Genomic DNA, 13,964 nt, shown 5'->3' on the forward strand with positions numbered 1-13,964 from the left:
AAAAATAATAATAAAAAAAAAATAATAAAAAAAAAAAAACGCGGAGTCCCGGCGGACTCCCGCTTTAATACCATGTGGAAACTATAGATTCCCTTTCATTGGACTACTTTTATCCAAGTCCTAAACTTAAAGTGGAAATTCAGCGAAATACAAACCAACTCTAAATCTATTGGCAGCCACATTCCAAGACTAACCATGTAAAGCAAACAAAAACTATACATACCATTTCTGCAGCCAATCCGGTCTGGTTTCCAGCAGCTGATGCTCTGTGGAAGAGATAGCCGGCAATGGCTGGGAAATGCCTAGGAAGTGACATCACTCAGACTTACTATGGAGCTTCCGTTGTCGGCTGCCTCTCCTGCACACTCCTACACAGAGAAGCAGTTGTTGACAGCTCAGCGTGGGGCCAGACAAGACCGGATCGGCTGCAGAAAAGGTATGCGATTTGTGCTTTACAGGGTTAGATCGATTAGTCTTATAATGTGGCTGCCGGTACCCTCATGGTTTTTCACCTTCATGCATTCTATGCATGAAGGTGAAAAACCTCCTGTGGTGCTGCATCCCCCCGGAGCCGCCATTTAACTTACCTGTCCCCGATCCTTCGCCGGCTGGGAATGAGCACACCAGCTCTAGCTGTTGTCTCATGTCCTGATCAGATAGATAGCAGCACAGCCATTGGGTCCCGCTGCTGTCAATCAAATCCAATGCCGTGGCGCTGGGGCTAAGTTCTGCATTCTGTTTATGGACAACGTGGACACAATGCGGGTAGGAGCCAGGAGCACCACTGAGAGAACCCAGAAGAGGATGTTTGGGGGCCACTCTGTGCAAAACAAACTGCACAGTGGAGGCAAGTATGGCATGTTTTTTATTAAAATAAAAAAAAAAAAAAAAAAAAACAACACACACACTAAAACTTTATAATCCCTTTGAAGTTAGATTTTGGCTTAACTGACACTTTAAGCAAAAATCTCTAATACTGTCATTGCTGCATGTTACCACAATTTTTAATATATAAATATTCAGATGTAGTGGAATCTTAAAAGTACACAATGCTCAAAATGAAATATTTAAACCAATTTCCAGCTTCAAAATATCTTAAAGAGGAAGTAAACCCTAATGGGTTTACTTCCTCTTTTTTTCCCTGCAAAGGTAAAGCATAATGGACTACTATGCATCGCATAGTAGCTCATTATGTGTGTCACTTACCTGACACAGGAGCCAGCGAAGTCGCCGCTGTCCCCTGTAGTCCGCCGCATCCATGTTGCTGGTGGCGTCTCGCAGCTCCGACGAATCACAGCGGCGAAGGCGCGATGACGTCACTCCCGCGCATGCGCACGGGAGTCGCGTCTCGCAGCTCCGCCGCTGCCACTCGGCGAAGCCGAGATGATGGCACTCCCGCGCATGCGCACGGGAGTCGACAAATTAGGCAAATCCATTCTTGGATTTGCCGCATTTAGTGCGCCTGCGCGCCGCTGTCTACGGCGCATGCGCCGTAGACAGCGGTGCCCATTTTCGGGCAAATATCTCCTAAACCATATAGGTTTAGGAGATATTGCTTGGACCTACAGGTAAGCCTTAATCTAGGCTTACCTGTAGGTCCAAGTGGTTTGGAAGGGTTTACTTCCTCTTTAATTATCTGATACTGCAAAAAAACAAACCCAAGGTACTAAAATAAATAAAAAAACATGTTATTTTAACCCCACCCATACCGGGCCATTGTCATAGGACATCCGCAGGAACACTGTCCCTTCAGGCAGGCGTCATATGACGTCCTTTGCTTCCCGCTGGCATAGGGTCTGGCTGCGTCACCAAGGAGCCGATGCTTGTGCTTGGCGGCCGCAATGTCTGCTGGGCACACACGATCGATCGCTCGTGACAGAGCAGGAATGTGGATTTGTGTGTGTAAACACACAGATCCATGTCCTGCCAGGGGGGAGGAGACAGATCATGTGTACCTAGTATATAGGAACACTGATCGGTATGGGGTGCAATGGATCGTCACCGATCGGTGATCCGAACGGGTCACCCCGCTCGGATCGGCTTACGCCGCAATCCACGGTGCGCTCCGCAGTCTCGGCCTTAGGAAAGGCCACAGCTACGGCCTAGCTCCGAAACAGCGGCCATCTTTCTACACCCAGGCCATTTACACTGTGATCGCTCCATCAAATGACGTTCCTCCCTCCTCGCTCTGTACTGATCTGTATAGTGGAGGGGAGAGATTGGCGTCAGCAGCGCTGTGGGCTGCATCTGTAGTGCCCACAGTGCTGCTCTGTGACAGCCATACCCAGCAATATCCAGCCATACTCTGCAATACCCAGCCAATATTACAGTGGGGGAGATGACGAGGATATGCAAATTCAATTATTTGCTGATCCGAAAAATGATCCGATCCCTGAGTCTGATCCGAGGAACAATCCGATCTGAGTTTTTTGATAGGTTGCACCCCTACTGATCGGTCTTCTCCCCTAGTCAGTCCCACCCCCCCCCACAGTTAGAACACAGTCAGGGAACACATTTAACCCTTGATTGCCCCCTAGCGTTAACCCATTCCCTGCCAGTGACATTTACACAGTAAATCGGTGGCTATAAAGGATCGCTGTATAAATGTCAATGGTTTCAAAAAAGTGTCAAGTGTCCAATCTGTCCACTGCAATGCACAGCAAAAAAAATAAAATAAAAAAATGCAGATCACTGTCATTACTAGTAAAAACAAACAAAAAAAAGGCCATAAAAAAAAAAAAAAAAAAAAGTGTAGAAAACATATCTGCCTAAACTAAAAATTTTTTTTTTTTTAAATAAATTTAGGATGTTTATTATAGCAAAAAATAAAGCTTTTTTTTTTTTTTTTCAAAAGTCACACTTTTTTATATATAGCACAGAAAAAATAAAAAATAAAACAGCAAAATAACACCAAAATAAAGCTCTATTTGTGTGGGGAAAAAAAATGATCAAAGTTAAGTTTCATTTGGATACAGTGTTGCATGAGCGCACAAATGTCAATCAAAATGTTACAGCGCTGAAAGCAGAAAATTGTCCTAAGCAGTAAGGGGGTGAAAGCGCCTGTAGGCAAGTGGTTACGCAAGAGCATGCCAAAACCATCAGATCTTTATTTTTCCCCATAAAAGTCAAGCTTTACCTCATCCCGCCGGCCCAAGATTCTATACTGATCAAACATATAAAGGAACAGTATGGAGGCTCAGCAGACTAAAAGGGGGTTGGATCAAGCTCAGCTGTTACAGAAAGATTTCAACTGCTTATATATCCAGGTCTAGGGCTCATTCACAAGGGTGCAGAGGTGTGGTAGTGTGAAGAGTTCTGGTGCAACATTGGGGAGGCCTGTATCAGTCAAGCAGAGACATGTGAGAAAGTACAGCATGCATGCATTTTTTCACAACGCAACAAAAATGCAACAAGGAAAAACAAACACAAATTTAAACATCAATGTTTCTAAATTATTTTTTTTTAACGCATATTATGGTTTGAATCCTCCCTAAACTTCCACATAAAGTAAATTCAAATCCAAAACAAAAACGTAATATATTGCAGCCTCCCAATTGATATGCCTGCATTTGTTTTAATGCTCCCAAACGGTCAAGCCATCTAATGGCTTGTGTCAAATGATCACATGAACAGTATAAAAGGCAATTGCAGATCAAACTGGGGCCAAGATGGCAGCTTCATTTGTTTATAAAGGATAGGAATGTTAAAATCTGCTTTTAAGCGGAAATGACCACACAAAAGAAAAACAAAAAAAAAACAAAAAAAACAAAAAAAAAAAAAGCGAGCAGGCAGGATTTTATTGCCCAAGAGACATGCATGCTTTTCTGGAATAAAAAGCCCCTAATTGCCTGCTCTCCATCACTGTATACCGAGCAGCGCACATGCAGCCAAGTTTACAGTGCCGTACTGGTCTCTGAGTATCGGGATGACAGACCCCTGTGCATGTGCAGGACTAATGCTTGGGACAAAACCAGTACCAGAAGTCTTAAGCCTGGTACACCAATAGTTTTACAATCTGTCAGCGCCGGTCGAAGTCACTGTACCAACGATCTGATATTAATACAATGATCTCTCAGAACACTCAGATCAGCCAATGAGCCTTCGGCTGTGGAGGCCCTATCTGATAAAGAGCCTTGCTGGATGAAGTTGTCCCTGAGGAGTCTCAGGCAGCAGCCATAGCTCCCAGACTTAAGCCTAGTACATACTATATTTTTTTTTGTTCAACCAAACCGACAGTTCCACTTGGAGCCGCTGTACTAATGATCGGATGTTAGTTCATCCATCTCCCCCGCTGAGCTATTGTGTTCTCACAGGGGGGCGGCAACCTCCCCACCAGAATACTCCTGTCAGTGTTCTCCGGCATTGGCTGAGCGCACTGACGGGAAGCCAGTCGGCTGCTGGTTTTTCAGCATGCTCATCTGACAGTAGCCGGCCAAACAGCTGGCTTCTGTCGGAAAAGTTGACATACACACAAGCCAAATGTCGACTGGTTTTAAATGAACTGGCCGTCGTCTCCAAACATTAGGCCCATGTGTAGTAGGCATTAGTGTCCAGCCATCCCAGATAACTGATCTTGTGAAAACAACATTTTTGATACTGCTAAAGCAAGCATTGTACACATTTGTGAACCAAGAAGGAAACTGGACAAAGAAAAAAAGAGCCATTGCAAAACAAATATACGAAAAACTTGTAGTGGACAATACTGTAACAATACCTCATCACTCAACCTGACTGAACTTGGCATTCACATGTTTTATTTTCACAGAACATTGAAACACAGTAGATTTAATTTGGTTTTTACCTCTGATCAGAAGAAACACGCTTTCATGCCAAACTGAAAACAGATCTCTGCAAAGTGAAATAAATTACAGTGAGTACTGAGTGTTTTTTTCCCCATGGACTAAATGTTTAACATTTTACCAAATAAAAGGAATACAATTTTAGCTCTGTTGTAAGCAGCTTCTCCAGACATACACAACCAGTGATGTCACTTTATTCTAGCAAAGCGTGTATGAAGATCTGGGATTTGACAGGTGCTAGGATCAATTACTATTTGATCCCAGCACTACCAAATAATTGCTCAAGATGTTTAATAATCAGGGAAGTAAATTCAAGACGTTTCAAATGTGTTTTTTTTTTTTTTTAACTAAACTTTTTTCTCTTTCATACAGCCTAGCACAGTCAACAGGTAAACAAGCAAATGGGATTATACAGGAACAATAGCACTTATTTCATGCAATGGGGCTAAATTAAAATACACAAAGTAAAAAAAAAAAAAAAAAAAAAAAAAAAAAAAGCAAACAGTGATGTAAAACAGTACAACCAGCTCACAATGAAATATGTTCTCGATGGCATTTAAAACTAGACATGCAGCATGGGAAGAACTCTTCAGAAACTGGTCCAACAATCAAAACCCTTTTGTTCAATATACAGCAGCCATTAGTGTTGGCGTACAAAACACTGGGGTTACTTTGGACTTACAATTGGGAATTAAAAGAATTTTTAACTCTGTTCTCTTTGGTTCTCCAGGGCTAATCAATGTAACTGTGCATCAAAAGATCTTTAAACATATCTAAGTTATTAGTATTACAAATATGATGCAATGAACCTAAATTCAAACACTTATCATGAACTAAAAGATGCTTGTACATCTACATTTTTTAAAGGGCTTTCATTCATGGCATCAGCAAAATAGCATCAATGTGTGAAGTTATCCAACATGAGTAATATTTTTGCCATTCTTAGGTTTAAAGTAAAGGAAATCTGGGATTTTTCTATAAGGTCCCTCATAAGTAGCTCTGAATAATGACCCATGAGTGCTGTAGAAATTGTATACCAAGTGCAATGTTCTGGTTTTATTCCCTTATTTTAGATCTACACCAATATCTTCCTCTTGGGGACAAGTCCTGCCAAGAGGTGCCCAATACATAGCCCACTGTCCTCCAGACCTCAATTGCGCCCCATTTAAGTTCATTTTTTCCCCATTAATGTACACACAACAGCCCATATTGACAGAAAAACACAGAATTGTTGACGTTTTTGCAGATTAAAAAAGAAAAACTGAAATATCACATGGTCCCAAGTATTCAGACCCTTTGCTCAGTATTTAGTAGAAGCGTCCTTTTGATCTAATACAGCCATGAGTCTTTTTGGGAAAGATGCAACAAGTTTTTCACACCTGGATTTGGGGATCCTCTGCCATTCCTCTTTGCAGATCCTCTCCAGTTCTGTCAGGTTGGATGGTAAACATTGGTGGACAGCCATTTTTAGGTCTCTCCAGAGATGCTCAATTGAGTTTAAGTCAGGGCTCTGGCTGGGCCATTCAAGAACAGTAAAGGAGTTGTTGTGAAGCCACTCCTTTGTTATTTTAGCTGTGTGCATAAGGTCATTGTCTTGTTGAAGGTAAATCTTTGGCCCAGTCTGAGGTCCTGAGCACTCTGGAGAAGGTTTGCATCCAGGATATCCCTGTACTTGGTCGCATTCATCTTTCCCTCGATTGCAACCAGTCGTCCTGTCCCTGCAGCTGAAAAACACCCCCACAGCATGATGCTGCCACCGCCATGCTTCACTGTTGGGACTGTATTGGACAGGTGATGAGCAGTGCCTGATTTTCTCCACACATACCGCTTAAACTTAAGGCCAAAAAGTTCCATCTTGGTCTCAGACCAGAGAATGTGTCTTGCACTGAGGAGAGGCTTCCATCAGGTCACTCTGCCATAAAGCCCCGACTGGTGGCGGGCTGCAGTGATGGTTGACTTTCTACAACTTTCGCCCATCTCCCGATAGCATCTCTGGAGCTCAGCCACAGTGATCTTTGGGTTCTTCTTTACCTCTCTCACAAAGGCTCTTCTCCCCCAATAGCTCAGTTTGGCCAGACTGCCAGCTCTAGGAAGGGTTCTAGTCAGCCCAAACGTCTTCTATTTAAGAATTATGGAGGCCATTGTGCTGTTAGGAACCTTAAAGTGGTTGTAAACCCTTGTTTACAACTTTATGTTACAGGTAAGCCTATATTAAGGCTTACCAGTAGCTAACAAGGATATTTCCTAAACCTTCACGGTTTAGGAGATATCCTTGTATTTGCATGTGCTGAAGTCATGCGGCACATGCACACTTAAGACAACTGAAGCAATGGCGCTATATGCCGTTGCTTCAGTTGTACTGTGCCGTTCCCACACGCATGCGCGGAGTGACGTCATTGTGGCTCCGGCTAATCTCAGCGCCGGAGCCGCGATAGCCGGAAGTCACTACGGGACATCATGTCTGTGGTCTAAGGGAGAATTGTGGACCGATGAGGGGGCTTCGATCTGAGGTAAGCGATACATAATTAGCTAGTATGCCATGCATACTAGCTAATTATAATTATGCCTCTGTCTTGCAGGGTTTTTTCTTTTTTTTTGCTGAGTGTTTATTTCCTCTTTAAGGGCCAGTTCACACCAGATGCAGTTCCGTTTTTTTCTGCACCAATACAGTCAGTTTCCGGTCAGTTTCTGCACCAGAAACTGACTGCATGGTGTGAAGACATTGGAATACATGGAAAACACTGTGCATGCATTTTTAGTGCAGGAAAAAAAGCGCACGGAACAGAACTTTGTCTGGTGTGAACTGGCCCTTAGTGCAGCAGAATTTTTTTGTAACCTTGGCCAGATCTGTGCTTTGCCACAATTCTATCTCTGAGCTGTTCAGGCAGTTTCCTTTGACCTCATGATTCTCATTAGCTCTGCACTATGAGCTGTAAGGTCTTCTATAGACAGGTGTGTGGCTTTCCTAATCAAGTCCAATCAGTATAATCAAGCACAGCTGGACTCAAATGAAGGTGTAGAACTATCTCAAGGATGATCAGAAGAAATGGACAGCACCCGAGTTAAATATATGAGCGTCACAGCAAAGGGTCTGAATACTTAGGACCATGTGATATTTCAGTTTCTTTTTTAACCACTTGCCTACTGGGCACTTAACCACTTTCAGACCGGACCATTTTGCTGGTAAATGACCAGAGGTCTTTTTACACTTTGGCACTGCGCTGCTTTAACTGGTAATTGCGCGGTCATGCAATGTTGTACCCAAACAAAATTTGCGTCCTTTTCTTCCCACAAATAGAGCTTTCTTTTGATGGTATTTGATTGCCTCTGCGATTTTTATTTTTTGCGATATAAACGTAAAAAGACCGCAAATTTTGAAAAAAAATGATATTTTCTACTTTTTGTTATTAGAAAAATCCAATAAACTCAATTTTAGTCATACATTTAGGCCAAAATGTATTCAGCCACATGTCTTTGGTAAAAAAAAAGTCAATAATTGTATATTTATTGGTTTGCGCAAAAGTTGTCACATCTACAAACTAAGGTACGTTTTCTGGAATTTACGCAGCTTTTAGTTTACGACTGCCTATCTCATTTCTTGAGGTGCTAAAATGGCAGGGCAGTACAAAACCCCCCCAAATGACCCCATTTTGGAAAGTAGACCCCCTAAGGAAATTGATAAGAGGCATGTTGAGCCCATTGAATATTTTATTTTTTTGCCTCAAGCGATTGAATAATGACAAAAAAAAAATTTTTTTTTTTTTTTTACACAAAGTTGTCACTAAATGATATATTGCTCACACATGCTATGGGCGTATGTGAAATGACACCCCAAAATAAATTCTGCTGCTTCTCCTGAGTACGGGGATACCACATATGTGGGACTTTTTGGGAGCCTAGCCGCGTACGGGGCCCCGAAAACCAAGCACCGCCTTCAGGCTTTCTAAGGGCGTAAATTTTTGAGTTCACTTCTCACTACCTATTACAGTTTTGAAGGCCATAAAATGCCAAGATGGCACAAAACCCCCACAAATGACCCCATTTTAGAAAGTAGACACCCCAAGCTATTTGCTGAGAGGCATGTTGAGTCCATGGAATATTTTATATTTTGCCACAAGTTGCGGGAAAATTACAAACTTTTTTTTTTTTTTTTTTTTTTCACAAAGTTGTCACTAAATGATATATTGCTCACGCATGCCATGGGCATATGTGAAATGACACCCCAAAATAAATTCTGCTGCTTCTCCTGAGTACGGGGATACCACATATGTGGGACTTTTTGGGAGCCTAGCCGCGTACGGGGCCCCGAAAACCAAGCACCGCCTTCAGGCTTTCTAAGGGCGTTACAGATTTGAAGGCCATAAAATGCCAAGATGGCACAAACCCCCCCCAAATGACCCCATTTTGGAAAGTAGACACCCCTAAATTTAGGGGTACACTAGTGAGACTAGGTAATAAATGGCGGGTGCCCTGAAACTATAAAAAAATAACTAACCAACCAGCGTCACCTGTAACAGTTATATGGTGATCACTGGTGAAAGGGTTAACTAGGGGGCAATCAGGGGGGCTTTATGCGGTAGTATATGGGGGTCCCTGGCGCTATAAAAAGCTGCGGCGAACCTAAATACCTACCTGCCTAACTAGCGTCACCTGTGACACTAATACAGCGATCAGAAAAACGATCGCTTATTAGGCTGGGTTCACACTGGAGCGATGCGGGAACGCCACGAATGCGCGGCGGGTTCCCGCATCGCATGCCTCCCGGCGGCAGTTCACACTGCCCTATGCGAACTGCTGGGAGTGTCAGTGAAATGTTACTGACACCCCCAGATCAGTTCGCATATCGCAGTGCGATCTGCAAACTCGGATCGCATGGTGTGAACACCCATGCGATCCGATTCTGCTGCGGGCCAAAAAAAGGGTCCCGTGCGAATTTGCGGCGGGTGCGGCGGGTGCGGCGAATGGCTGAACTCGAATCGCACAGAGATCGGATGTGATTTGCACTGCAGTGCGGTGCGAATCACATTCGTTCTCATAAACCGCTGCAATGTGAACCCAGCCTTAGTGACACTGGCGACGGGGGGTGATCACGGGGTTAAACCTTTATTGGGGGGGTTAGGGGGGTACATTAGAACTAAAGGGGGCTAACTCTAACTGCCCTAACAGTTATTACAGTCACAAATGACACCAATGCAAAAAAAAAAAAAAAAAAATGACATTGGCGTCACTGTGACTGGGGGGCAGGGGTAATTGGGGGGGTGATCGGGGGGTAAAGGGGGGGTGTGAGTGTGCCTGGCATGTTCTACTGTGTGTGTAGAGTGTTGGTGCAACTCACCGATCCGCTCTCCTCCGTGTCGGAACGGAAAATACCGACACGGAGGAGAGAATACATCACTTCCTCTCCTGTGTTTACATTACAGGAGAGGAAGTGATGTCACCGGGGATTTCCATTCGTCGAGAGCGATCGCGAGGGGGTGGCCATGAATGAATGGCCGCCCCCTCATCCCGGATCGCTCTCGAAGAAATGCCGACCGCCGCAGGCACCGGGGGGGGGCCCGATCGGGCCCCCCACCCGCGGGCAGGCAGGGACTTATATATACGCCCATATGCCTGCCCGTGCCATTCTGCCGACGTATATCGTCGTGCGGCGGTCGGCAAGTGGTTAAACACCCCTACTGCCCAGACCAATTTTCAGCTTTCGGTGCTCTCACATTTTACAGGTACTCAGTCATGCAACACTGTACCCAAGTTAATTTGTCCTTTTTTCCCCACAAATGGAGCTTTCTTTTGGTGGTATTCAATGACCTCTGGGTTTTTTTATTTTTTGTGCTATGAGAAAATTTAGAAAATAATGAAAATTTTGAAAAAAAAAAAAAAGCATTTTTGTTTTTGTGACAAAATTTTGCAAATTATTAATTTTTCTTCATAAATTTTGCCCACAATTTATACTGCTACATATCTTTGGTAAAAAAAATAACCCAAATTAGTGGATATTATTTGATCTTTGTGAAAGTTAGAGTCTACAAACTGTGGTGCGAATCATACAAAATTGATCACATTTGATGTACTGGTGGCCGATCTCATTTCTTGCGACCAGAACAAGCCAGGAAAGTACAAATACCCCCCAAAAGACCCCTTTTTTTGAAAGTAGACATTCCAAGGTATTTAGTAAGAGCAATGGTGAGCTTTTTGAGGTTGTAATTTTTTCCCGCAATTCTTTGCAAAATGAAGATTTTGTAATAGATTATTTCTCTCACGTGGCATGTGTATACCACAAATAATGCCCCAAAATAAATTCTGCTACTCCTGAGTATTAAGATACCACATGTGTGGGACTTCTCCACAGCCCGGCCACATAGAGAGGCCCAACATACAGGGAGCACAATCACGTGTTATAGGAGCATAAATTACACATCTAAGTTGTTGACCACCTATTACACTTTTGAAGGCCCTGGAGCACCAGGACGACACGTGACACCGACAGATGTCACCAATATGTGGCACCAATGACACATGGCACCGATGACAGATGGCACTGATAACACGTGACAATGATGTGGCACTGGGGACAGGTGGCCCTGACAGCAGTGGGAACAGGTGGCAGTGGGGGCAGATGACAGAGGGAACAGTTGGCAGGTGGGCACTTTATTTTCATTTTATTTATTTTTTACACTAACTGCTGCACCTCTGCAGCGGTTCATCTCTCCCTCCTCACACGCTGTCTGTGTGAGGAGGGAGAGCGGGCGATGAGAGATGATCATGTGTTTACATATGAGATCATCTCTCATTGGGAACGCCGATCACACTGTAAACGGCCGCTGTGATTGGCCGTTTACAGCGATCTGTGACTGGCTGTGTCCGGGGGACACGGCCAGCACAGAACTTCCCCAATGCGAGCCCGCGGCGGCGCGCAGAGGGGAAGTTAAAGGGAGGACGTCCAGGGACGGCCTGCCGGCAGATAGCGTCCGCGCTGCACCCGTCTTTTGGCTATAGCGCGGGCGCAAAGTGGTTAATAAATCTGCCAATATTTCAACAATTTTTTGTTTTTCGGTTAATATGGGGTGATGTGTACATTAATGAGGAGAAAAAATTAACTTATATGATTTTAGCAAATGGCTGCAATATAACAGTATATATATATATATATATACACACACATACACACACACACACACACACACCCGCCAAGTGAGAAGCCCATTTAAGAAAAATGCTATTATAATATTGTATTGTAACTGAACTGTCTCCCTTTTATATTGTAAAACACTGTGCAACCTATTGGCGCTATATAAATCCAGTATAACAATAATATAATACAGTTCAATAAAGGAATAGGAGGGCCCTGCTCATGGATCTTACAATCTAATTATAATACAAAAAGTCACAGCACATAAAGTGAAAACCACTAGCCAACACATCAGGAACAAGGTAAAGACCATCACCCTCATCCATTAATTGCAAAGTACTGTTGGAGACTATGGATAGGTTTGACCTTCAGCCTGATGTAAAATACAGGTTAGAACCCCTGCAGAACCCTTGTAATTGCTAGATATTCCTTAAGTGCTTAACACAACACTTGTAAAGTAAAATCCACTGAGCACATGGTAGATTATGTTCTGTTGAATAATCCTTTGTGATAAAAGTAGTTAAAAAAAACAAAAAAACACACACGTGTAAATACTCCAGTGTAGGACCCAGAGTCATGCAACGCTTCCCATTATACATAGTGGACACTAAACTTTTAGGCTGCATTCACACCTGAGCGTAGCGTGTTTGAGCGTTTTTACCGGCGTTTTGTCACACTACAACGCGCGACAACGAGCGCTTTTTTTAACTTCGGCGTTTTTTTTTCAGCCAATAGGAAAAATATTTTTCATCTGCTTATTTTTTCTTGAGCAGATACAGCGTCAAAACGCCCGTAGAAACGCTCGTTGTCGCGCTAAACGCTCGAATCGAGCATTTCCATTAGTTTCTATGGGAATGAAAACGCCCAAATCAGCCCAATTCGCGCGACAAAAAAGGGCCCGGAACTTGTTTGAGCTTCAGGCGACATGGAGTGGAGATGTGAACCATCTCCATTGAGAATAATGGATTTTTTCCCCTCCAGCGTTTTGTAGCTTCAGGCGTAGGGCTACAAAACGTTCAGGTGTGAACGGGCTGTTAGTCTTCCTACAGTGTATCTTATACCATTCATGCAACTCAATGGACCACTGTATTTTAACATCTGCTAAAACAGAGTGCACTCCTTTCACCTAAGATTTGCGCACCCAAGGATGCATTCATATCGAGTGATATGTGGAAAAAATTGTGTCGCACTATTCAGCCCCCATTGGGTCAACATGCCTGTCAACGCACAACATAAGTTCACTATAGCATATAAAAAGAATCTCATTAATTTGCAGCTTGAGCATATCGTTCATGTCATCAATTAGCAGCATAAACAATCTCTTCAATAAACCCCACAAAAGAGTGTCCATATATGATGCAGGATCAACAAGAAGCAGCTTGAAATAAAGGCAAGGATTGCATGCATGTCCACCAAGCAGTCCTGCTTGGGGCTCTCAAGGCAAAAGAAGTATACTTATTTTCCTTAAGGAAGGTGGATCCGCATGAAAAGTCAGGCAATGAGAGGGTGATCAGAGAGTTTTCCCTGGAACACCGGCTGCATCAGAGGCTTCATAGCCGAAACAAACAAATGGGTTACAGAACGGGTTTATGTGAAATCGCCATTAACAGCTGTCAATATAATATTGCAAATTAGAAATAATATTTCAGTTAGAAGGAATATAAAGTATTGAGTGTTGGCCTTTTGGTTTCCAGTGATCACATCTTCACCTGGGTAGCAGACAGCCTTCTTTGACTCATCCAATCAGGCTGTGTCCAATATACATTTACTAGGTACAGTGACCAATTAGGGAGAATTATATTGGCCACAGCACAGGGGGTATAACACTTTGTGACCAAGCTAATTACCCCTTTGGTGTGGGAACAGACAGTGGTCACCATGGGCCGACCTGAAGCTGACAGGTAGTCTAACGCTATACTTGAATCTTATATTGTATTGTAAATATGGCTGCTGTGTGTAATTTGTAAATATCATGTAAGCCAGTGGACCTACACTGTACATTGTGTTGTAAATACTGTCTGGTGTGTAATATGTATATA

General features: G+C 43.3%; 1 protein-coding gene across 3 annotated transcripts in view; it reads right to left on the bottom strand.

Moving 5' to 3' along the window:
- STAG1 (STAG1 cohesin complex component) overlaps positions 1-13,964 on the bottom strand; it is a 299,590-nt gene that overhangs the window by 230,354 nt on the left and 55,272 nt on the right. The window contains exon 2 of one of the 3 annotated variants that reach the window (XM_077488683.1): positions 4,802-4,848. The exons of the other annotated variants lie outside the window; for them this stretch is intronic. The gene's annotated coding sequence lies outside the window, so the exon portion shown is untranslated. The remainder of the gene's footprint in view (positions 1-4,801; positions 4,849-13,964) is intronic. 3 annotated transcript variants of the gene reach the window in all.

Source organism: Lithobates pipiens, unplaced genomic scaffold, assembly GCF_037356315.1.
Source record: "Lithobates pipiens isolate NorthernLeopardFrog02 unplaced genomic scaffold, aLitPip1_a1.2 Scaffold_18, whole genome shotgun sequence".
NCBI lineage: Eukaryota > Metazoa > Chordata > Amphibia > Anura > Ranidae > Lithobates > Lithobates pipiens.